At 41.6% G+C, this 24,998-nt stretch overlaps 2 long non-coding RNA genes across 4 annotated transcripts; one reads left to right on the forward strand and one right to left on the reverse strand.

Annotated features, from left to right (window-relative positions):
* Positions 1-733: 733 nt before the first annotated feature.
* LOC110087875 (uncharacterized) lies at positions 734-22,605 on the reverse strand. Of its 3 annotated transcripts, none has more exons than XR_013544324.1 (3): positions 22,457-22,605; positions 18,003-18,223; positions 734-12,391 (listed from the first exon to the last, which is right to left on the reverse strand). It is a non-coding gene; the product is annotated as an uncharacterized LOC110087875 (long non-coding RNA). The 3 variants fall into 3 exon arrangements; XR_013544323.1 differs by having other exon boundaries at positions 734-13,219; XR_012082575.2 differs by lacking the exon at positions 734-12,391 and having other exon boundaries at positions 16,626-18,223.
* LOC140703200 (uncharacterized) lies at positions 19,814-23,695 on the forward strand. The gene is made up of 2 exons (XR_012082576.2): positions 19,814-21,097; positions 22,604-23,695. It is a non-coding gene; the product is annotated as an uncharacterized LOC140703200 (long non-coding RNA).
* The last annotated feature ends 1,303 nt before the right edge of the window (positions 23,696-24,998 follow it).

Consider the following 24,998-nt stretch of genomic DNA (forward strand, 5'->3'; position numbering starts at 1 on the left):
GGTGATACCAGCATGTTTAGGGCAAACGCAAGGTTTTAAGGAACAGGAAAATCTTTAGGATGAAAATATATCTTAACTAGTGGCAGGAAGCAGAACCCAAACAACTGTTTCAGTGCTTAGTGGCTATAGAATACTAATCATATGTTTTGGGGAATAACAACAAACTGGGCCGATAATGAAATGGGTTATTGTGAAAGAGGACATGTTACCTCACTGAATCACTGACAATTATGAATTAGATACTTTAAACTAAAGAGAAAAGTGAGTGTGCGAAGAAAAAAAAACTTTCAGAGTGAATTTGTCCAGCAATTGAGACTGAAGCCCAAAATGATGCAATCTTTCCTTGGCATTTTCCCTAATAGGTAAGATCTAACAATGCTGCATTTTCTGTGGCTGACAAAGTATATCGTAAGACTACATCGCTGATCAAGAAAAGGTAGAAGAGAAAACAAAGCTACATCATTCTGAATTTGAGATAATCAAAAAAATGCTGATCAGAATGTGTGTATCTGATGCAGCTTTAAATGAAGAGGATCTTTCTCACAAATACTGCAGGTTCTCCTGGTTTCTGGCTTGGGTCTTAAATTTTGTAGAGGTGTTTGGAAATGCTGGATTTTTTTTCTATTACATTTCCTTGCTTTGCACTAGTGTCAGTAGTATATTTTTATTTTAGCTTGATAGAAGAAAAGAATCAGACCCCCCCCCACAAGACAGAACTATGGCAACCAAACCATTCTTAAAAGAAATTCTTTATTTTCTATTTCATAATACAACAATAATTTACATTCTGCATAATCCAGATCTCTGCAGTCCTTCTTACTTTTTAGCCTCACTTCTTTGAGAAATGATATACTCCAAATTTCCAGGAGGTATGCAATACAGTTGAAATACTTTCTCCTACTTCTTAGCCCTTTGCAGGAAATCAGAGTTGCCAAGTTTTTTCTCCCCATTCTTGGCTACATTCTTCTGTTTTGGGTCAAACAGAAATTAAGCAGAGGAAAATTGGCTGCACAGACATGCAATGATGAGAAAACAAATTAATCTAATTGTCCCACAACAGCTTAAACTGAAGAATCTCTCCTATCGGAAAAGTCATTTGGAACTCTTGCATCAAAATAATGTTATCATATAAAATACTATCATGTAGCATTCGATCTTTATTAGAAACCTGGTTCTAAAGTAGTTTTGTTTAACATGTGACCATTACCTCTGAATTTAATTAATGGCAAATGTCTGCTGCCTATTAAAGATGCACATATTCAACCCACAAAGCATAGACTATTTTACATATGTTTTGCAAAGGTTTATTTGCACCATACGTACCTTGTTTATGTATATAGGTAAAACAGTATCGTATTGGGATTTTATGTTGCCATCATGAAAATTAAGCTTGGGAAGCAAATTGCCTTACAACAAGTAATCTCTCTAGATAGTATATGTTGCATACTGAGTCACCTAGTCTGGTACACAATAGATAACATCTATGGTGGTTTCTTAACTTGAGGCAATTCATCTCAAAAATAGCAGCATTTCCACTGTGTTTGTGAATTTTGTTCTGGACATAGTCTTCAGCTCAAAAATATTTTCCCTTATTTCCCACTGAAATCAATGCAATAACCTAATAAATATCCCAATTAAACCACTGGAACTAAAAGGTGAAGAGACTGGCACTGTGAATCTTAGCAGCATTTTATTGCAATTAGTAGCAAAGAAAAACTGCAGTATTTTGTAGCTGTTGTTATTTAAATATAAAGAACTGGATTCCAGTTTTGAAAACATATTGATCTGAATCTTAAGGTATCTTTCCAATGAATGGAAGAATTCCTTCTATTAACTGGTTCATACAGTTAAGGATTCCAATAAATTCCAATAACAGACCAAGGGAGGTCATTTTCACTGATACCCTCTCTTGTTTTAGAAAGAGTTAGGAAAGTTATTTCTAATTATTTTGTTATCATTCCAATAAATACCCCCTATAGCACTTCATCCAATGCAAGTTGCTAAACCTTTAAGATGCTACAGGACCCTTTCTTCCTTTTGCTGCAACAGAATACCATGTGAATATCCTCCACACATATCACAAAAGGAGAGAAGTCAGCCTACAATCACATGTTCATTGTTGGAAAAGGAAATAAGTTACAATTCTTATGATAAGCATCCTTCTCAACGGTGTGCGTACACCCCAAGGCATAAGAGGCTGCAGGAAAAAAGAGGAATGAAGGATAACTTCCTCCCTTCCCTCCACTAGTGAACACTAGTATCGCCCTTTCCATAAGTGGACTTGTTAGGAGACAACCAAATTGGTTTTTCCCTCCAGACAATTTTAAAACAAAAACCTTGACTTTAGTCATTACCATATTCTTAAAAAAGAATTGTGCTGTAGGAAAAAAAGAGACTGCAGTCGTGTCATTCCACATTCTCCTGAAAGAGGAGAGTAAACTTAGTGTACTAAACAATTAGTCTTGTATTTCTGTAAAATGGGATAGCAGGTTCATCTGTTGAAAGTCTGGTAATGTTGGCAATACCACCAGTGGCCTATTTCCACTATCAGTGCAAAAGCTTTCTAGAGTTTAGCTCTTTAAGCAAAAGAAAACCTGCATTAACATAGTCATAGCAGTGGAACACCATGGCAATACAGTGTACTATGGTGGGGGGGAGGGGAGAGAGACTTTAATGGAATGAGGAAATGATGTATTTCGCATACCTGCAACCTTTTATAAAGTTGTCATCACTTCCTAGTCAAAAAAATGAAAGCATATTCTTGTTCTTCCCTCATCAGGCAAAGATCCTCCTCTTCAGGCATGTTTTTAAGTTGTAAGTTGTCTCAGGAATGCTGGTTTTGTAGCTTACAGATTTTAAAATGTATTAAAATTGCTTTTAATCGTGGTTTTTAATCTTAATATAGGTTCAACTGGTTTTTAATGATTATATAGTATTTCAAAACTGTGTTTTGGTTTTTTGTTGTGAGCTGCCTTGGGTCCCCTATAGGGAGAAAGGTGCCAAATAAATAAATAAATAAATAAATAAATAAATATTGCACCATCTACCAAAAGTGATAATTGGCCCCAATCTTTCACCTCCTTCTTCCTGCATCAAACGCCACCCTCTTCCCCAAGTTTAAATTCATTCTTATCGAGAGGTGCTCATGGATTTGGTTGGGGGCCACTGCACTGCTAAATTGGAAGTGCCCCCACCCACCTCAGTCAAAAGCCGCTCTCATCCTTACTCCAGCTGTGTTGTTCGGCATCTAAGACTGATTTTTAAAAACACATTGAAAATGAATTAATTCACTAACTGTATGCTGCCCTACCATGATATCCAAAAAAGAATTGAATTAGATTATAATTCCTTACCTCCTTACTGTATTGCTCCATATTCCTTACAGGGAGAACAGCTGTCAGACATTAACATTTTCTCCCAGATAAATTTAATCTGATACTATACCAGGAGTAACTGCATTGTTTTGATTCATCAGTATGTTGTATTTATTGTCAGATGTATTATTTCACACCACTTTCTCCCTTCCCAGCCCTCACACTAGAAAGAACTGTCTTGTGGATGATAAACTTACACCGGAATGCAACCCTCTTGCCAACTTGTCAAGTTAGCTCTCGAAATATAAATCCATTCATGTGCCCGAGATATTACACAATGCTTCATCAAACAGTTGCTGTGAAAATCAATTTCTTCCCTGACTCTGTGAGTAAAATTTCTCGAGCTTTGTGGCATCTTTTAAAAATGGCCTTTTGTTTGGTTGCAGTCCAGAATTTACAAACAGGAGGTGCTTTCTGCCAGTGTCTGTTTGGAATTTAAACATGGAACACAGAAGGATCTTTTCATATTACAGAAGAACAAGAGACATTTCAGCCTCTGACAGGCCCATCTTGGGGATTGGTGAGGACACAAGGTTATCCTTTTCCAAAGTTATTTGACATCCAGGTTTCCCCTTATGCAGTATTTTGACATGGGTTAATTGTCAGCCTCACCCACGTGGGTGGATGCTATTAAGCATAGTGCTGTAAGAAGTTGCATGATTCTCTTGCTTAAGAAAGCACGTACCTCTCCGGTTTACTTTCATTTTGATATCAGTGGCTGTGCCTGAGATGTTTTTATCTGACCCAATCGAAAGACTTTGTCAGGATTATCCAAGTAAAGGTATTGTGCAAAACACCAAGCAGCTACAAAAAAAAGCAAGGCAATACATTACCCTGTCATTTTTATAAGCAAAATATTAAAATCTAGCAAAACTAAATCTAGCAACTGTAAATTAGTAGAAACCTATGCCAAGCACTATTCTCTTCCAACCCTGTTGCCTCATCAAGATATTAAACCTTTCAGTTTGAAAATGTCCAGCACAATTCACAAGCTTTAGTACTTCATTCATGCTTAATGCTGGCAAGATGAGATGGTTTGATTTAAATGTCTCCCTTGGCTGGCTTCAAGACATCTTTCTGTTCTCTAACAACCTACAGAAGAAACTTCCAACTCAATGGACTGTTATTTACTTTTTTTAAAAAAAATCTCATGGATAATTTTCAAAAAAATTTTTTTTTGCCATTACCTGGATCAGTACATGATCCATCTACTGAGGTTACTCTAAAAGAATACAGACTTCACAATGCAGTCCAATGCAGCTTATCCCAGGAGTGTAAAACAAATTTCTGTATTTCCTCCTGGTTTGAGTAAAGGAAGGAAAGCTGGTGGGACTCCCTTCCTTGTGCTATTCTCATCTCTACAGATGTTTGTTGATGTTGTTGTGTGCCATCAAGTTGCTTCTGACTTGTAACAACCCTAAGAGATTTTTCAAGATATGTGAGGTTCAAGGAGTGGTTTTACCTTTGCTGCAGATGCACACAGATGGCCAAGCAAGGAACTCAACCCAGGCCTCTTGAATCCTAGTCTGAGACATCTGTTTATCGAGGGATGGGCAGTTATGGGCCTTTATTATCCCCCTTGGAAATCCTTTCATGTAGCAGGGTAGCCATGGTGTATGGGGAATTGTGGAAGACATTGGAGAAAAGGTCACTTTTCCATCCCAGACCTAATCTCTACTGTATTCTCAAAACACAGTATTTGTTTCTTTAGAATAGCCAGCAAAGGGATCAGAAGATTTAGATTAGTCAGAAGCAAATATTTTATAAAGAGTTTAGAACCAAGTAAAAATAAAACCAAGTAAAATTAAAAGTGTTGCTTTTTAATTCAATAAATAGAAATACCTGATTTGGTGGCAAGCATCAAACCACAGGCTGAAATACTTCAATACAAAAATACTGTTTAGTTATTATTTACCATATATACAGTATAGTATTATTGGGTGTCAAAGAAGTTGTAGGCATATTCTACAAAGGTAGGGCTATTGATTTGGCTATGCTTTCCTTTGATATTATCTTGCCTAAACCTCATTCATAAAGCTCAATTATTTTCGACTGTCAATGGTTTGTGACTCATAAATATTCAACTCTAATTTGTCCATGCCTCTCTTGCATGCAGGCATACTTAGGCTAAGTCTCCACATTTGCCCCTTTGTTTATTTGCACATTAAAGGGTAGTGGAGTATGTATTCAAACATGATGTCTGCTTTGTGCCATTTACTAGTTTTACTTCTTACATGTACATCAGGACTCTACCAGTTTTTTTTCAGCCTACCAAACTACCATTCCAAATGAACACTACTACATTACAGTAGTCTTCTGGATTTCTGCTGAACTTCCTGCAGTCTCAGTGTGTAAGGATCGGTGCCTTAATTAGTATCGCATGCAAGTAGGCTAAAGGTTGATAAACAGAAAATTCAGTCTGTCTGAAGTGAGAATGTTTTCCTTTATTCCTCCTATTGTTTTAATAGTGAAATAGAGAAAATCTGATATTACGGTGAGCTCTGGGAGCTATTTCAGGTCTAGACTGAAAGAAAAGGAAAAAAGGAAAAGAAACAATTGTGCATTTATTTATTTATATTCCATCTTTTCTAGCTATCTAGCAGAATTACTATATTATAGACCTCACAATGCAGTCCATTATATTCACTCTTCCCTTTTTGAAAACAAACGTTTGACTCAGAAATCCCCATTGTGACCTCTGCAAAGGACAGAAGCAACACTGGTATGTTCTGAAGGGCCTGTCAGCATGCCTAGCTTCCCAAAGACCCAAAACATATCTTTAAAATGTTTGTACCCCTATGGGGGACAGGGGTACTTTATCAGACGCACAGTTTTTCTAAGAATGGGGTTGGATGTGTGGAGTAGGGACCTCCACATTGCCCAGAGATGAGGTCCCTTGAGGTTGTTGACATCTAATGTCTACCCTGCTGTTTATATGGAGATCTTGCATGAGGAGGAGACAGATTGGACCAGGTCTTCCATCTCTTAAACAGAGGAACTTTGCATAAGCATGCCCCTTTCCAAGAGTAGTCAACAGAGTGGGATTTTTCCCTGTAGGTATTGACAGTGGCAGCATGACCATAGGAACATCGGTGGTAGCCCACGGGTAATGTGGGGGATTCTGTTAACTTCTCTCATCTAACATCTGAAGGCTAAGCTAATAGAAACATGACAGGGCAGGGCCATCATGTTATTTTACCACCTGAGGTCCACCAACACCTTCTTCTCCAAGTCTGGATGCATAGGATCCCAAACCAGCCAAACAATTTTGACACACACAGTAGAAAATTCTGTAAGTACATCTCCATACCTGTGACATTAATGAGACAAGAATAACAAATTAATTAGCTAACAATTTGCAGACCCTTTACGACACCCACAGTCTGCTATGTAAAGTGGATACTTGCCTTTACCTAACAGTACAGCCAACTCTGCAGAGGGGTTCGACCAATACTGCAGTCCTCTTCATGCCCTGCCAGTGGCATGGATGAAATGCCCTCACAGGACTATATGCATTACACATGAATGTAGGATGTTGAATAATAGCAGAATATTGGGTGGGCTGAAAGGGAGAGTAGCCATTTACATTATTGCATACGGAAAGGTTAACGTTCAAAAACATGTCACATACAGCTCTTCTTCTATACAGAAGTCCAGTATTTAAGCTGTCATCATATTCTGGATAGCACCTGGCTTGTCAAATGTTATAGAATGAAACAGAGATAAGAAGGAAGAGAGCTCAGGCGACAAAATATATGATGTTATTTTAGACTGTGGAGAGGGGAAAGATTTTTTTAAAGAAACATATCAACAAAAATTGTCTGTGCTAATAAAGAAAAAAAAGCTGGAAACTGACTGGACTAGATTTTACTAAACTAAAACAATTGTAAAGGCATTTGTTTCCTTTTTCTTTTGTCCTATAGGAAGCTTTAAATGAACAGGACAAGACACAGAATGTATCCCTAACTTGAACTCTGGACTAGTGAGGTTTCACTCCCATCTCTGGATTCTCTTGCCTCAATCTGTGCAATAGATTTGCAGGTGCAAATACTGCCTATTATGGCTCACACTTTTAAATTGAATAGGTTATTAATGTATTTAGATAGATAGATAGATAGATAGATAGATAGATAGATAGATAGATAGATAGATAGATAGATAGATAGATAGATAGATAGATAGATAGATAGATAGATAGATAGATAGATAGATAGATAGATAGATAGATAGATAGATAGATAGATAGATAGATAGATAGATAGATAGATAGATAGATAGATAGATAGATAGATAGATAGATAGATAGATAGATGAAAGGGAAGAAATGACAGGCTGATAAGAGTTTTATATATAACTCTTATCAGCCTGTCATTTCTTCCATTTTATCTATGTCTTCAATATAATCAATGCAACCAGTATAATTAACACAATTACAATCCATCATGATGAACATTAACAATGCCTAGAAAGATTATAAAAGAATGGATCCAAATTTATTTATATTTAGAGACAATCTGCTAAACCCAAAGGACTAAGCTAGGTATCTATTCTATTGATTACAGTGAGATGAATACAGTTGCTCTTTTACTGCAAAACTGCAGAAGCCACCACATCTAAGTGCAGCTAATTAATGAAGTGCCAGACAACTTGGAAGTGCAGCAGCTTCCACAGTTTCTCTTCTAGAAATGTTTAAAAGAAATAGGATTTTGGCCAATGGGTCTACTCTAAATATGCATAAAACTGGGACTAGTTTCCATAGAAGGGGACGACAGAGGACAATACAGTTGGACAGTGTCACTGAAGCTACCAACATGAATTTGACCCAACTGCAGGCGGCAGCCGCTCAGAGTGGTATAATTATACCAGATGGGTGGGGATATAAATCAAATAAATAAATAAATAAATAAATAAATAAATAAATAAATAAATAAATAAATAAATAAATAAATAAATAAATAAAAATAGTTGTCATATAATGCACCTACTTTAGTTACCGTCAAATGACCTGGATGGGAAGGTGTCATTCAAACATCTAATAAGAGGGGGCCTTCCAGATGTTATTTCAATTTAATTCCCATCTGACCCAGCCAACAAGGCCAATGGTCAGGAATGATGGGAGCTGTAATTTGACGATACCTCCCCCAACTCTAATCTCAACGCAAACAAAATGAGTTGTAAAACCCTATTCTCAGCCTGTGTTATTTTAAGCACATCCAGAAAGGGGAAAATTTATTAAAATTTAAAATAAACAGACAAAAATACGAAGTGAAAGAAAAATGTTGTGGCACCATAAAGACTAACTATTATATTTCAGTGTGTGCTTTTGAGGATACACCTACTTCTTCAGACAATTATTATTTTAAGGTTGCTGGGTGTTTTGTTCTGTTTTACACAATTTGCAAACTATAGCAAAATTACCTAGGTTTCCTGAATGTGTTTTATAACATTCCTTACTTCTTTCAAAATCTTCAAAGCTTAGACATAAATGATATAACATACATGGTGTCAAATTTCCTGTGAAACCATGCTGATTTTTCTCCAGGTAGAAAAGTTTGTCTTTTCAAATACAGAAACCTGCCCAGCATAAGAAGAATGGTTATATTTGGGGGGTTTTGTTGTTGTAGGTGTGGAAAAGATAAAACAGACACTTCTGTTTGTGTGTGCCTGAGACTATGAAGATTTTGTGTGTGTGTGTATCTATGCACATGTGTACACTTTAATCTCTTTAGTGTATGTAAATTATATGTGATTTGGTCACCTCCATTTATGTAAGGAATATTGATGAAAATAAATAAATAGTTCAACAGTAAAAGCAAGTCATTGGATAATCTATGTTAATATTTTGCAAGGAACTTGTACAAACTGAACCCTTTATCCACTTTTAACAAGTTTATCTGAAAGAACATGACCAAGAAAGGTTAGGATACAGACAATTTAAGTTTAGCAGCATTTGCCATGACACTCCAATGCTATAATAATAACCAGCTAGCATAAGTTTTCTTCTGTTCTTTAGAACTGAATGGAAATCAGAAGTGTGTAATCTGGAGTAGTGCTTATGAATTACGAGGTTATTTCAGGATGATTAACCAAAAAAAGTAAAGTGTTTATTAATAGACAGATAGAGAAGAATGGAGGTGGATTGGCAGAACTGGGTACTAAAAAAGAGTATGTTCAAATGCCAGATCTCCCATTTGAAATCTGTAGGAACATGGACACACTTATACATATATTTACCTTGATTGGATAAGCGCTTTTGAGATTTTGGAAGATAGCAACAGAAATAAAATATGTTTGGAATACTGCTGTTGTACGTACAGGTTGCCAAATCGTTTCTGACTTACGCCTACCCTATGACTGGGCAATTTCCAAAATGTCCAGTCCTCAACAGCCCTGCACAGCTCTTGCAAATTCAAACCTGTGGCTTCCTTCAGGGAATCAATCCATATCCTCTTTAGACTTCCTCTTTTCTTGATGCCTTCAGCATCTCCCAGCATTATATTCTTTTCCAGACAATCCTGCCTTCTCATGATGTAACCAAAGGAGGACAGCTTCCGAAGAAAGTTCAGGCTCGATTTGCTCTTCTTCTTCTTGTTTAGTTGTTAAGTCATGTCCAACTCTTCGTGACCCCATGGACCAGAGCACACCAGGTCCTCCTGTCTTCCACTGCCTCCCGGAGTTGGGTCAAATTCATGTTGGTAGCTTCGGTGACACTGTCCAACTGTATTGTCCTGTGTCGTCCCCTTCTCCTCTTGCCTTCATACTTTCCCAACATCAAGGTCTTTTCCAGGGAGTCTTCACTTCTCATAAGATCGCCAAAGTATTGGAGCCTCAGCTTCAGGATCTGTCCTTTCAATAAGCACTAAGGGTTGATTTCATTTAGAATGGATAGGTTTGTTCTCCTTGCAGTCCAGGGGACTCTCAAGAGTCTCCGCCAGCACCACAATTCAAAAGCATCAATTCTTCGGCGGTCAGCTTTCCTTATGGTCCAGCTCTCACTCCCATATATTACTACTGGAAAAACCATAGCTTTGACTATTCGGACCTTTGTCCGCAAGGTGATGTCTCTGCTTTTTAAGATGCTGTCTAGGTTTGTCATTGCTTTCCTCCCAAGAAGCAGGCGTCTTTTAATTTCGTGGCTGATGTCACCATATGCAGTGATCATGGAGCCCAAGAAAGTAAAAACTGCCACTGCCTCCATATCTTCCCCTTCTATTTGCCAGGAGGTGACGGGACCAGTAGCCATGATCTTAGTTTTTTTGACGTTGAGATTCAGACCGTTTTTTGCACTCTCCTATTTCACCCTCATTACGAGGTTCTTTAAGTCCTCCTCACTTTCTGCCATCAGACTGGTATCATCTGCGTATCAGAGGTTGTTGATATTTCTTCCAGCAATCTTAATTCTGGTTTCGGATTCATCCAGTCCAGCCTTTTGCATGATGTATTCCGCATATAAGTTAAATAAGCTGGGGGACAATATACAGCCTTGTCATACTCCTTTCCCAATTTTGAACCAATCCGTTCTTCCATACCCAGTTCTAACTGTTGCTTCCTGTCTCACGTCTAGGTTTCTCAGGAGATAGATAAGGTGGTCAGGCACTCCCATTTCTTTAAGAACTTGCCATAGTTTGCTGTGGTCCACACAGTCAAAGGCTTTTGCATAGTCATTGAAGCAGAAGTAGATGTTTTTCTGGAACTCTCTGGCTTTCTCCATAATCCAGCGCATGTTAGCAATTTGGTCTCTAGTTCCTCTGCCCCTTTGAAATCCAGCTTGTACTTCTGGGAGTTCTCCGTCCACATACTGCTGTAGTCTACTTTGCAAGATTTTGAGCATAACCTTGCTAGTGTGTGAAATGAGCGCAATTGTACGATAGTTGGAGCATTCCTTGGCACATCCCTTCTTTGGGATTGAGATGAAGACTGATCTTTTCCAATCCTCTGGCCACTGCTGAGTTTTCCAAACTTGCTGGCATATGGAGTGTATCACCTTAACAGCATCATCTTTTAAGATATTAAATAGTTCAACTGGAATGCCATCACCTCCACTGGCCCTGTTGTTTGCCATGCTTTCTAAGGCCTACTTGACTTCACTCTCCAAGATGTCTGGCTCAAGGTCAGAAACCACACTATCTGAGTTGTCCGGGACATCCAGATCTTTCTGGTATAATTTCTATGTGTATTCTTGCCACCTCTTCTTGATGTCTTCTGCTTCTGTTAGGTTCCTACCATTTTCGTCCTTTATCATGTCCATCTTTGCACAAATGTTCCTTTAATAGCTCCAGTTTTCTTGAACAGATCTCTGGTTTTTCCCTTTCTATTATTTTCCTCTATTTTTGCACTGTTTGTTTAAGAAGCCCTTCTTGTTTCTCCTTGCTATTCTTTGGAAGTCTGCATTCCATTTTCTGCAGCTTTCCCTATCTCCCTTGCATTTTGTTTCCCTTCTCTTCTTTGCTATCTGTAAGGCCTCGTTGGACAGCTACTTTGCTTTCTTGTATTTCCTTTTCTTTGGGATAGTTTTTGTTGCTGCCTCCTGTTTTGTTGCTGCCTCCTGCTGCTCCTGCTTCCATCCATAGTTCTTCAGGCACTCTGTCCACTAAATCTAGTTCATTCAATCTGTTCTTCATTTCCACTGTGTATTCATAAGGGATTTGGTTTAGATTATACAGTACCTGACTAGCCCAGTGGTTTTTCCTGCTTTGTTCAGTTTAAGCTTGAGTTTTGCTATAAGATGATGATGATCAGAACCACAATCAGCTCCAGGTCTTGTTTTTGCTGACTGTATAGAACTTCTCCATCTTTGCCTGCAGAGGATATAATTAATCTGATTTCGGTATTGACCATCTGGTGATGTCCATGTGTAGAGTCACCTTTTGTGTTGTTGGAAAAGAGTGTTTGTGATGAGCAGCTTGTTCTCTTGACAAAACTCTATTAGCCTTTGCCCTGCTTCGTTTTGAACTCCAAGGCCAAATTTACCTGTTGTTCCTTTTATCTCTTGACTCCCTACTCAGCATTCCAGTCCCCTAGAATGAGAAGAACATCTTTCTTTAGTGTCAATTCTAGAAGGTGTTGTAAGTCTTCATAGAATTTGCTCTATGAACTACTTATTCACTTTTCTGGCAGTTCATGGTATCGGTAAAGTTCTCCTTCAGTACCATATTTCAAACAAATCCATTTTTTAAAAAAATACTATTAAGTATCTATAAATACAGTTCTATTTCTGTGCAGTTTGGTGAATTTTACACTTTAGTCAAGATCGAACCAGTAAATTGCACAGCTCAGCTGCCATGAAGCAAAGGTTAGAATGAAGTGTCCTTAACCACCCAAGGAACAGTATTATCTAATATGACAGATGCCTAGATATGTTGTCTTATGATTGTAACATAGCCTCAAGGTGAGAGCACAGGACAAAAACATTTCTTAAGTTTTTGTTTCCACACTGCTTATGTACACTCCTCTGCTCATGTCCTTTATTTAGAGCTATGATCAACAATCATTTTAGCACCCTAATTATTACATCAGAATTCACAGTACAGTACATCATATCAAGAAGTTTGTATATGTTATCTTGTGTCAAATGCATCACCGTTCTTTCAAGTGCACAACAAATGCTGAATTTATAAACATTTATAGTACTTAACCATGTGGAACATGCCTCAAAATCAGTGCGAATTTTTCTGTTGAATTCAGTGTTTGGTGTTCTCTAGATTATGCTTTGATCCTGCAATCATGCTGCTATACTCATGTGATTTGTGTAAAGAGTGGTGCTATTGTCATTGGCAAGTTGCAGTCTTCCCACATCTTCCCATCACTTCTTCCGTCTTTTTTCCCACCAGGAAAAAAAATACAATCTGAGGAGAGGAGACAGCATAGCTATCTAAAGGCACAAATCCAAATTGTAGTTCCACCTAGAGTAGATCCACTGAATCAATGGAATTCACACCAGTGTTGGCTGATCATTCAGCAATTGATTCAGGAGATCTACACTGTTTGTAAACACCAGATAGATTTAGGATAATATCTTATGACTGGTAGTGCTAAAAGCCAACCACCAGGAAGCACCCTAAGATTCTAGTATTTGCAAAATGCTATTCTCATTGTCTTCTGTCTGAAGGTAGTACCGTGTTTCCCTGAAAATAAGACATAGTCTTATATTAATTTTTGCTCCAAAAAATGCATTAGGGCTTTTTTTCAGGGGATGTTTTACTTTACAGTCATGTCATCTTCTTCTGGTTGCTGCACAATGGTGGAGAGTAGGGTTTAACTTAATTGGGACTTATTTTCGGGCTAGGGCTTATATTACGAGCATCCTGAAAAATCATACTAGGGCTTATTTTCAGGTTAGGTCTTATTTTCGGGGAAACAGGGTATTACCTAATATCTTCTATTCGAAGATGGGTAGCCGAGCATTACCTAAATCATGTACTGAAGTTCTCCTTGCATTGTACCATGTCAGGCTGTAGATGCGGAAGGGGTAGGCTATGTATTTGAATGCTAGCCCACTTCCTCCTCCAAAATTATTTCCTTTGATAGATGTGTACTAGTTTTTATCTCAAATCTGAAGTAGACTAAAGCTGTAATCCTAAACATGTTTCCATGGGAATATACCTCTTTGAATTCCAGGGCACTTATTTTTAAGCAGGAACATAGAGGACTGCATCACAAGACATTTATATGAATGCAAGTATGCCATCAACCTGAAGGCAAGGCATTTAATGCGTATCTTCAAAAGCCAACATGAGCAATATGTGTACATGTGGACAAGTGAATTGATAAATTATTAGACTTCAACACTGAAGCAACGCTTCTAATGCCAAAGATTCAGCAGATGGTCTGGACAAGTCACAGTCTCTCAGATGAAAATCTTCCTTTCTCTAATATTGGATTTATAACTATTTGCAAAGATCACTGTTATAGAGACTTAAAACAAACTGCATATTAAAATATTCTGCCTCTATGTTAGGAAATTAAGTTCCAAACCTAATTTAGCAGAAGTTCATTGTTATCGGAATTTGCAATGCATCTTGTATATGCGTCGAGAAAATTTTAACTGCATAGAAATAATATTTCCTGTGGTCCTTCTAAAGTGTTGTATATTTTCACACATTCCACCTTGGAATTCAAGGGGGAGGGGGATGAGATTCTCCTTGAGCACTGAAATAATATTAGCTATGTCTCCATGCACATTTGGTAAGGTTTCTTCTGGCGTTTCTTGAAAGCGGTTCACCTTGGTACTCTGGTGAGACGTTGAATACATATACATGGCAGCATCTTGCATATTATTAGACTGCTTACTTTTCCCCAGAAGTTGGGGACATTTAAGCAGGCTTACTGTGTGCATGGTTGCCAATGAAGTAAAAATGTGAAATAAAAGCATTAACAAAACTCCTTTAAACCAATAGGAAAAAACTTCAGTATTCTGAAAACGGGTGTGCTTGGCTGCGATTACAAAACACGCATAGGAAAGACAAAGTCCCAGTGAAGCAAAGATAGCGTGTGTCCAAGTAAATTCATTTTGGAGTGGAAAGCAAGGACTTTCCCTTTTTCTGCTCGGCCAGGTCCGTGGGCAACATAACATCCCACCCTACCTGTGAAAAGGCATACCGCAGGCTTAATGTCTTGGTTCCCTATTTCCATTAAAGAACCAGAAGCGTTTCTAAGCACATCGGAAGTCGTTAGAATTCATCCCTGCATGCCTTCTCCCCCCCCCCCCTCACCCCGTCCCTGCACTGTTCTGCTCTAGTGAATCTGTGCCAAGGAAAATACCAGGTTGAAACTTTATGGAAGAATCACATTCCAGGAAAGGGGGGAGGCGAAGCAGTGAATAACTTAACTGCAGAGGAAAATGAAACATATGCTTATAGGTAGAGAAAAAAAGTCCGAATCTGTATTAATTATCCTACAGAGGTAACAGGGTTGCAACAATTCTCAGTTCTGACTAACACCAGCAGATAGCAGCAAACGTGAGAGCTCCCAGTCATTCGTCAGAGCTGTTGGCTTGTTTTGTTTGCAATAGTAAGTGTGGTGTGTATGCGGGGGGGGGGGGGAGAGAGAGAGATCGGGCGAGTGAGTGGAATCTCTTCTCCTCCTTTGCCCCCCCCCCACTCACTCCTTTCTGTTTGCTATAGTTATGGGATCACATTTCCCGTTTCCTCCTCAACTAGAGACAACAGTCAATCTATCAGGGCAGATTATAGACAGACGTACGTGCCGACATACAGCTAGAGCCAAACACCCGACACCTCGATTGCAAGGCGGAAGATCTACCTCGCGTTGAACGGAAGGGGAAGGTTCGCTGAAGCGTCTCCGGGCCCCAGCGTCTCCCGTTGATCGGAGGACCCAATCCTGCCCTCAGAAGCCCCGAGGAAAGGTGGAGCCGGCCACCTTTGCCTTGACGCGGGAGGGCCGGCGAGGCGAGGCGAGAACTTTGCCCTTCAGCCGCGAAGCCAAGAGGAGGAGGAGGAGGCGGCGGGAGGCGCTCTGGGCTTCGCTGCGCCCGTTCCTGGGCGGAGAAGGACGAGCCCGTCGGGGCCCCGCTCCTCCCGACGGCGAGCCGGTTCTTGCCTCGGGCCGGGGCATTGCCTGCCCTGGGACTCAACGGGAACCCCGCGGCTTTCCGTGGAGACTGGGGGGGGGGGAGAGAAAGGTGTTTCTGGCCCCGTGGATTGCGGTTGCTGGGAGGCAGGAGGAGGAGGAGGAGAGGCTCAAGTGCGCCCGGGGTCGTCTCCCTGTCGTCTCCCTCTGTGTGTCTCTCTGTGTGTGTGTGTTGCCTTTTTCTAAGCAACAAACGCCGAGTTTGCTGGAGAGCTTCTCGCCCACGCCCCGTGCTTTGGCCAGGCTCCCAAACGATGCCCCGAAGAACTGCAAAAGCAGGCAAAGGCCGCACGGTCGTGGAAACGAAACACGCGCGGGAGCAGGTGGTCCTTTTAATCGACCGTTAGGAAGAACTTCGACTCCCTGGTCCGCATGGGAAGATGCGGGGAAAGAAGGGGCCACGTTCAGACCCACCCAAAGCTACCCACCCACTCACCCCCAAGCCCAGCCCCACGTTCTCCCCCCCCCCGTCGGCCTTCCCGTGCCAAGGCGCGCTCGGGATTGAGTTTGTCAGGGATCATAAAGTGGCCATCGATTCTTCCAAGAGCCATCGATTATCCCAGAATGCTTACTGCAGCAGTGGGAAAGGTTAAAAAGCACACTGACCTCCTGCCTACGTGACACAAAGTCATTAGGTAAATGAGGTATTCATACAGGTTAGAATCAAGGTCAGGCAGATTTTATTGAAGGCGGGGGAGGGGGAAATAAACTCAGCCTTGATCTTTCGGGGGGGGGGAAGGAGGGGAAGAAAGGCAGTACTGTACATCGGATCCCGAAACAACGACAACCTCCCACACTTCCGCCCTCTCCCAAAGGAAAGCCATCCTCGCCCTCTCCTCAGAAGGACGCCGTCCCCGGTTCTTGGATCCGCTGATTTTTTTCGGGGGGAGGAGTGAGGCGATCTTCTTGTTTTGGTGAGGGGTGGGATTGTGGGCACCTCCTCACCCCCTCCTCACTCCCTCTCAGGCCACGTTAAGAACTCAAGAGGCGGTCAAACTTTTTTTCTTTTCTTTTTCAACCAAACCAAAAACCAAACGGGCCGCGGCCTCCTCCTCCCCGCCCCACCCCACAGTGGAGGAGAACTGATAGGGGAGAGAGATATTTATTTATGCACATATTTATCCCCTCTAATTAGAGAAATTAATCCGCTTATGGCTAAAAGGTAAAGTCTCAGGCATGCCTTTGATGTTTAATAGCGTCATTTGTGGCCAACATTCCAGCTGATTAAGGCATAATTGCTGTTAAATGCTTTACAAGGGGCTCGTCGTGGAAAGGACGGGCAGCGCTTGGAACCGGTTTCGCTGCCGCCGGTCCGCCCCCCAAAAGAAAGCCAAGGCGGACCCGCAGGCTGGGCTACATGGCTTCCTACTCGGTCCGTCCGTTCCTTTTCATAACTCATACCATTTCTATAGATCAGATAATATAGGCATATATTGTACGTAATAAAATGGGGAGGGGGCCCTGCCATCCACCCTTTTACCCCCGACGTGTCGATGAGGCGCTAACGGACAGGGAGTTTGCGATGACTTCCCGCTTTGCCGGATCGATCCCAGTCCACTTTTCAGGTGCTGCTGGATCGGACGGTGGCTCTGCTCTCTCCTCGCCGCCAGCAGCTACCGTGGATGGCAGGAGAGGCGATCCACCCGTCCAACCGACCGGCCATTGTGCCGGCTTTCTTTTCCTGCTTAAGCGCGGAAGACGGGCAAAAGAAAAGAGCCGCTGCCGCGGCCGGTCGGTTAGCTGGCTGGCGGATCGCCTCTCCTGCCCTCCACTTTAGTTGCTGGGGGGGAGGTTTTTGGGAGGGGGCTGCCAGGTAGGACGGGAACTATTTCCGGACCGGGGCGGGACCCTCACCCTTAGCTCCTCCAAGGGCTGAAACCTAATCCCCCCCCTGCCTGGTCCCTCTGGTCGCCTAACTTTTATATTTCTCCTTCCTTGGGGTGGTGGGAGAACCTGACCGCTCTAATCATGCTATCTCTATTTTTTTGGGGGGGGGGGGAGAGAAGACGTCTCATTTTTTTCCAAAACACGTGTGTTCACCTGAAGATCCCTTAGGTGAAGCCGGGAGGTGGTCTTCACTCAAGCCGCCCCAGCCCGAGCCAACCTCCAGACAGCGCTTTTGGGCAGATAGATGCCTGAACTTCAAGAGGAAGGAGCCAACACCAGGCGCGGCTTGGGATTCAGACGCGAGAAAAGGGGTGGGCGGGCGCGATCTTTACACATTTTCCCCTCGGGAAGCCGTATTTGGTTATGACCCGGCTCTGCAAGGGGAGAAAAAAGGAGACAAGTTAACCAAAATATTATTTTTAAATAACAACAAAAAAATTCTTCATGATTTGGATCTTTGTGTCTCTCCCAACAACACCCGGAATCCGAAGAGGTAATAACCATAGTCCCTTCGCTTGCCTTTGGGCGGCTGGATCTCATGTATATTTACACGGAGGTAAACCCCGGACTCGCTTCAGTGTGAGGCTAGGAGCCTTAGTTTGACTCTTAGAGATCTCCTAAAGCAAGAGGGGCTTTTCAAGATGGGTTTTTTGATCCAAACACAATAATAAAGCATTTTGATGTGCGTATTTCCTGCCGCTGCAGAAACCAAAGAATCCCCCCTCTGAAATCTGAACCTCCCTTCATATTTCACACAGGTGGGCTTTCTTAGGTTGCCCCATCTACCTGACATTCGCCCGATTCATTTCTTCGCAGAAATGGTCTGTTATTTCAAGAGCTACTTCGGATATTTAGCCGGAATTAAAATTCGGCTGAGAGCAAATAATTTGAAATGCAAGCAATTCGCAGGCTGCTTTTAAGCAGAAGCAGCTGTGTTTGAAGACGATCGGAAGGCTCGCTGGCTTCCGCGGGTCTCAATCGGCTCAAGTGGAAGAAGAAGCGGCTCCGATCAAAATATTTCTGTGGAAATAAGACTGTGAAACGGCCAGGAGTTTAATCAGGTCGGAAAGGCAAGGGTGACACGACGTATCCCTTGTTACAAGTTAGACGGGAAGAACCGGGAAGGAGAGGAGTGGGGGGTTGATGTAATTGTGCGGGATCTTTACTTCTGCTTCAGTAAAGGAGTCCTGAATCTTTTGATTAAACTGACAGTTTTTTTTTCCCTTCCTTCTCTCCCAGAGATGGGGAAAGGCGTGTGGGAGTTGAGGGGGGGAGGGAGAGAAGAAAACTGGAGGGGGGGATTTTATGTAAATGAGCAACTCCGAAATGTATTACAAATCCACTGTAATAAACCTGACAGTTTTGACAGTATTGACAACATAAATATATGTTGGAACACTGCACTTTCAGACACTTAAACCGATGAAGCAATAAAAAGATTCGACTACAATATTTCAAATAATCGACATTGATGTTTTGATACATCATTTTTATACCTCCAATCGATCCCCCCCTTCTCCCTGTGACCGGTCAATTTTAAGTAAAAATCTACCGTAATTATTTACGCTATTGCCAATGACGACCTAATAACTGTTTTCAATTAATTACAGCATAGCTAAGCGCAGGGAGAACCGGCCAGACCGTGTGTCAGCGAAAGGCCCTTCTAACGGGGAATAATCAACCTGGCTCCTATACAGCATCTTTTTTGCAGTTGGGGACGTGGGGGGGGGGGGGGAAGAAGAGGGTTTGAAATCAAAGAAAAAGGTGTACCAAGCAGCCCTGTTGACTAAAGAATGGAAAATTAAAAACAGAATGGTGTGAGATCGGCCGGCACAGAATGCTTTCTTCTCCAGAAGACACCTTATTTTGACAGCTCCAGCTTAGGCCTTCAAGAGCCACACGACGGTTCGCAAGAGATTCCCCCCACCCCGCCGCTGCCGCTTTTTTAAGAGAGGAGGTGGGTAGCTTATTTGAGGGGGGGGGGAACTTCCAAAAACGGGACCTTCCCTTCAAAGGATGTCTGAGGATTTGCAAAAGAGTTCATGTACAGGGGCTGGATTAAAGGCGGGGAGGGGGGAAGAGCATTCCTCGAGGAAGGGAAATTTAAAATTCTGTACAGGGTAGTTGAAAACTCACCCGAAGCTGATTCGGACCCACTCCGGTCTGAAGGACCTCAGCAGGACCTGAAATCCTAGAATTTTGGTTAAATAAAACTGTTAGACAAGTTACTGGGAAGAACTAGAGCGCCATTGGGGTCTGATGAAGTTTACAACTTGCCTAAAACCAAACCAAATTTTCTGTCCTGTTAAAAAAAAAACAACTCAGTTTTTCTAGCAGCAATTAAAAGGGGGTTAAACTATATTGCCTGCCCTAATAATGCCAGGGATCTGCTGCGTTCTTGAGTGGGTTATTTTCTCTTTTTCCCTGAGCATAAACAACCAGGTTAAGATCCTTATTCCGAAACAAGAGGCTGGCCGCCTCTGCCCTTTTTTCTTTCTCAGAATCGACAAGACAAAGGGCCGATGATCTATTTGTCATTCAGTCGGCTTTTAGGGGGAGATTGCGTTTAAATCGGCGGGATTGACTGTGCAAAGGGCGGTCTAGGTTAGAAACCACGCCACAAACCTCATGGGAATCGGTGCCATTGAAACAGATGGAGCTCGCTTCCAGAAATAGACCGATTTAAAATCGTGGGGGTTTGGGGTTTAATCCAACGAATTTCTTTGCGAGGCCAAAAAATTCCTACAAGGATTATTAGAAAGTAAGCCATTGTGGCGAAGGAGGGAGGCGGAGAGGAAACCAGGTGAGGTTTATTCTTGATCTCCTGACTTTCTGCGGTCAGTGAACTCTTGATTTGGCACAGTATCTCCGTCTAAAACGACTTTCAGGTCCGCGCCCGGATCCCATTTCAATGTACAAAGAAGCGGGAGGAAAAAGCACTCTGAAAAAGGCTTGGTGGAAAGGCCACATTCGGAAAGTGCTGGAGTCCCGCCAGATAGCGCTAGAGGGCTGTTTATGGAATCGCTGCTGCAGTTCAGAGGGATTTCCACAGAATAAACAGAAGAGATAAAGAAATAAAGAAGGGGGGGGGTGTCCATTCTACAAGTGCCATTTTAATTCCTAGAGGTGTTTAGGGAGTACAATAGAGGCTTCAAGTGAATACTTAAAAACCTTACGTTCGTTATAATTTGGGGAGGGAGAGGAGAGGACAGTGATTCCTACAAAACAAGGGTGCGAGAAGGTAACAGGTAACTGAAAAACATTCTACTAATCCAAGTTTCAGAGATTGCGATCTTATAGCAAGAGAGGTCAATAAAAGTTCAACCTGATGGGCTCGCATTGGCTTCCGTGGGCTTTTTAAAAACTTTGTGGCAGGTTGCTAGAAAAAGAAAACAAAAGTGAGTTTTAAAGCGAAGGGGAAGGTAGGATGGGATAATCTTCCTGTGACATTCGAAGTGGGGGGAGATTTTAAAAAGGAATAAAGGAATACAGTAATTTTAAAAACACAGTGGCATGTTTTAGCCACTGTCTTAAGAAGATACATGTTTGGTCTTGGCAAGTGTATGCATGCACGTGGAAAGGAGAGATAAGCAAGAAAAAGAAAATATAAAATATACTGCCTCCCATCTAATTCACAGAAACCTAAATAAAAATATCAAGTCTGTCTCATAAAATTTGCAATTAAAATACAGATGTATAGGGTCCCCCCCCCCCCAGCCAGACAGTGTGAATTTGAGTGAAATCTGGGTGACTTTGGTCAGTGACACTCATAGTCAACAACTTTGGTTTAATAGTTTGTGGATGTGAGTAAAGAAGCATTTTTAGATTTTGGAAGGTAAACAGTACATTGTTCCCATTATCAAATAAGCTTCATAATTAGTAGAGAATACTTATAGCAGAAGAACATTATCAAGAGGAGATGCCTCAGTTATTATTCTGACCAGTATTCCATAATTTATCCCTGGAACTGAATTCAAATTAAAATATGCAAAATGGCCCTTATTTTCCCTATATTAAAAATGGGAGCATTTTCTTGATACAATTGGCATCAAAAAAAGGTTCCCTTAATTTCAGCAAACAAGCAAGCACCAAATAAAGTATCAAACAAGATTACGGCTCAAGTTATTTGCCGCTCAAGTGAGGTGGCGATCATTCTAACAGATGTAAAAAGGTTAAGAGGATTTAAACCATGAGAATTTAATAAAACCAGATTAACTACACTGACTTTCCAAACTGTTAAAGACCCCCCCAAAAAAAAAAAATTAACGGCACCAGACAGTACCTATTAGAATATATAAATAGCAAGGGGTAGGAGATTTCTGAACGCTGATGAATGCCACTAGGATCTCAGTTCCTCCCTCCAAAAACAAGAGTGGGGGAGAGGTTTTTATTCTCAGGGCAATTCACAGAGAGCAAAAGAGAAATAGACATATATTTTCAGAATCTAAAAAGTTACCTGTTGTGCCATTCCAGTCTGTCAAAAGAGAAGGATGAGGATTCTGTCCTCCTCACCGCCACCCACCCCCCCAAAAAAAGACAGCCAGTGGTTCACATTTCACCCTTGGCTTGTCAAAAATAGACTCTCGAAGTTTTAAAGGATTTCCTACCCTGGTTCCAAGAAGCAAGGCGGCGATTGGGAAGGTTGAAGTGAATAGAGCATGAGCATCCATTTTTATCCCGGAGCGCTTGTAAAATGCGATTTGGTGGAGATCTTTCGCCTACTGATTGTCTCTGCATTGTTTTTCTTGAAACAGATCTTTTGCCCTTAATGAATCCCCACACAGCTGGACGGCTTCTTGGCGGACACTGAGAACCCTAACCCCCAACTGACCCCAATTTGACACCACAAGATGAAATTTTACCGCCTGTTAAAACCATTTCCAGCCTGGGCCAAAAGAAAAAAAAAGAAAAGAAAAAGAGTGAAGAGAGAGGGAAGCTGACCGCTGATGGAGGAGCATTTCCACACCCGGTATCTAAATTCTTATTTTAAAAAAAAGACTTGTGGGTCAGCTGCAGCAAAAGGAAAGCCACGACCGCGTCTTCTCTGTCCCCACTTTGGAAGAGGGCAAGTCCTTTGATGCGTCCAGTCATGTTTAGGAGTCCTGTCAATAAGCCCTCGGGGTCCCCGGTTCTAAACATAACTTAGGTGGGAATCCGTCCCACTGAAATGAGAGAGCCTTTATTTACTTCCGATTGAACCTCCCTAGACTCTGTATTCGTTTCTCACAGAACACCTCCGAAGAAAGCCACTGGTTTCCTCCCCCCTTTTTTTTTTCCACCTGCACTCGGAATTCCGAAGGCACCTTGTTGTTTTTTTAAAAAAAGATGACCAAAGATTTACGTCCATTGTCTCAATTTAGACTAGCCTTCATCTGAACTATTACAGTACTCTGAAAAAGTGTGAATAACCAAACTGAGGAAAAACCTCGCTTAGCTTACTGCAGTCCTCAAAAGACACGAAAATGACCATGAAAGAAAGAAAGAAAGAAAGAAAGAAAGAAAGAAAGAAAGAAAGAAAGAAAGAAAGAAAGAAGAAGAAAGAAAGAAAGAAAGAAAGAAAGAAAGAAAGAAAGAAAGAAAGAAAGAAAGATTCTTTCAGGTAACTCCAATTCTCCCAGGAAACTTTAAGCCCCTGCAGACGTTTCAATAGAAGAGGACAGTAAAACCGCTTAATTTGAACAGGAAGACACAAGAAAAATAAAAGCAAAAGTATTCGAGACTGCAGATATAATCTCACTGGTTAATCTTCAAGAATTTTTTTAAGTTAAAAGGAAAAAGGTGGGTGTGTTTTTTATACCATACGCCGAGGTGTGTTGGAACGCAATTAAATGCAAAAGTGTTGTGTAGATTAACGTTACAGAAGTTTAGTTAGGTGGGACTCAAGTGATTTGATCGAACAACAAATCCACAAGCTTTTCTCCCAATACAACCGAGTCTTATCAAGTTCATTAAAGTCTCTCGTGGCCCTGGATTTCTTTCTTTCTTTCTTTCTTTCTTTCTTTCTTTCTTTCTTTCTTTCTTTCTTTCTTTCTTTCTTTCTTTCTTTCTTTCTTTCTTTCTTTCTTTCTTTCTTTCTTTCTCTCTTTCTCTCTTTCTTTCTCTCTTTCTCTCTTTCTCTCTTTCTTTAGTTCCTTCCTTCCTTCCTTTCTTTCTCAACCTCTGAACTCTTCGCCGCCACCCTACGTCCCGCACTTCATTCTAGCAGAACTGAGACATAGATATATCCGCTGCTGGGTAGCCTCTTGCTGTTCCTACTAGGTTTAAAGTAGTTTAAAAGGTGTCCTAGAAGGCGGCATTGTGCTGGTTGTATTGCAATACAAAGCGATTCCCAAGGAATTTAGGAAAGTGACATTTTCAGAAGAAGGGGGGGAGGGAGCCTCAGTAAACACCATTCATCGAAGAGTAGATCTCTTTTAAAGCAATCTGTTGGAGGAGTCCAGCTGCAAAAGTAGGAAAGGATTTGCATAACCTACTGCTCTGTAGGTCTCCGGGCACCCAAAGGATTAACCAAGTATTCATTACCATGAATATCTTGAACTGCATTACCGATTTATACGACAGAGTAGAAAATACTACAGAGCAACAAAACACCCCATGTCCTTTTTTTAACACTCCCCACGTCGTCGTCGTCCCCCCCAAAAATACCCCCCCCCGACTTAAGCACTGCTTGAAAGAGATCTACATACCGAGGACGGGTTTACTCACCTTTCTATACGGTCCGGGGCAACTCAGCCAGAGAGGATAGTGGTTGCTCTTAAGAATGGCTTTAATCTTGGAAGAGGTCCTCTAGAGGGGAAAGGAAGGGGAGGGGGGAAAAAGAGGGAGGAAGACAAGCAAAAAGCAGCCCACTGGGTCTGGCTCTCGAGCTCCAGAAGGTGGTTCAAGAGTGCGCGCAAGTGTGGCTTGAAGTCTGGGCGATACTTTTCCGCCTCTGCGCCCGGCTGTCGGGGGAACGGCGCGCCCTCAGCCCCGTTCCCCACGCCGAGCGCTCTCGGAAAGCGACGCCGTGCCCGATGGCGTTCGCCAGCCAGCCAGCCAGCCTCTCTCTCTCTTTCTCTCTCTCTCTCCCCTCGCTATCTTTCTTTATATGTGAGGGCTGATTTCCCGCAGACATCATTGTTATGATGGCTCATTTAATCAAACTGTTTA

This window comes from Pogona vitticeps, chromosome 1, assembly GCF_051106095.1.
Source record: "Pogona vitticeps strain Pit_001003342236 chromosome 1, PviZW2.1, whole genome shotgun sequence".
Classification (NCBI taxonomy): Eukaryota; Metazoa; Chordata; class Lepidosauria; order Squamata; family Agamidae; genus Pogona; species Pogona vitticeps.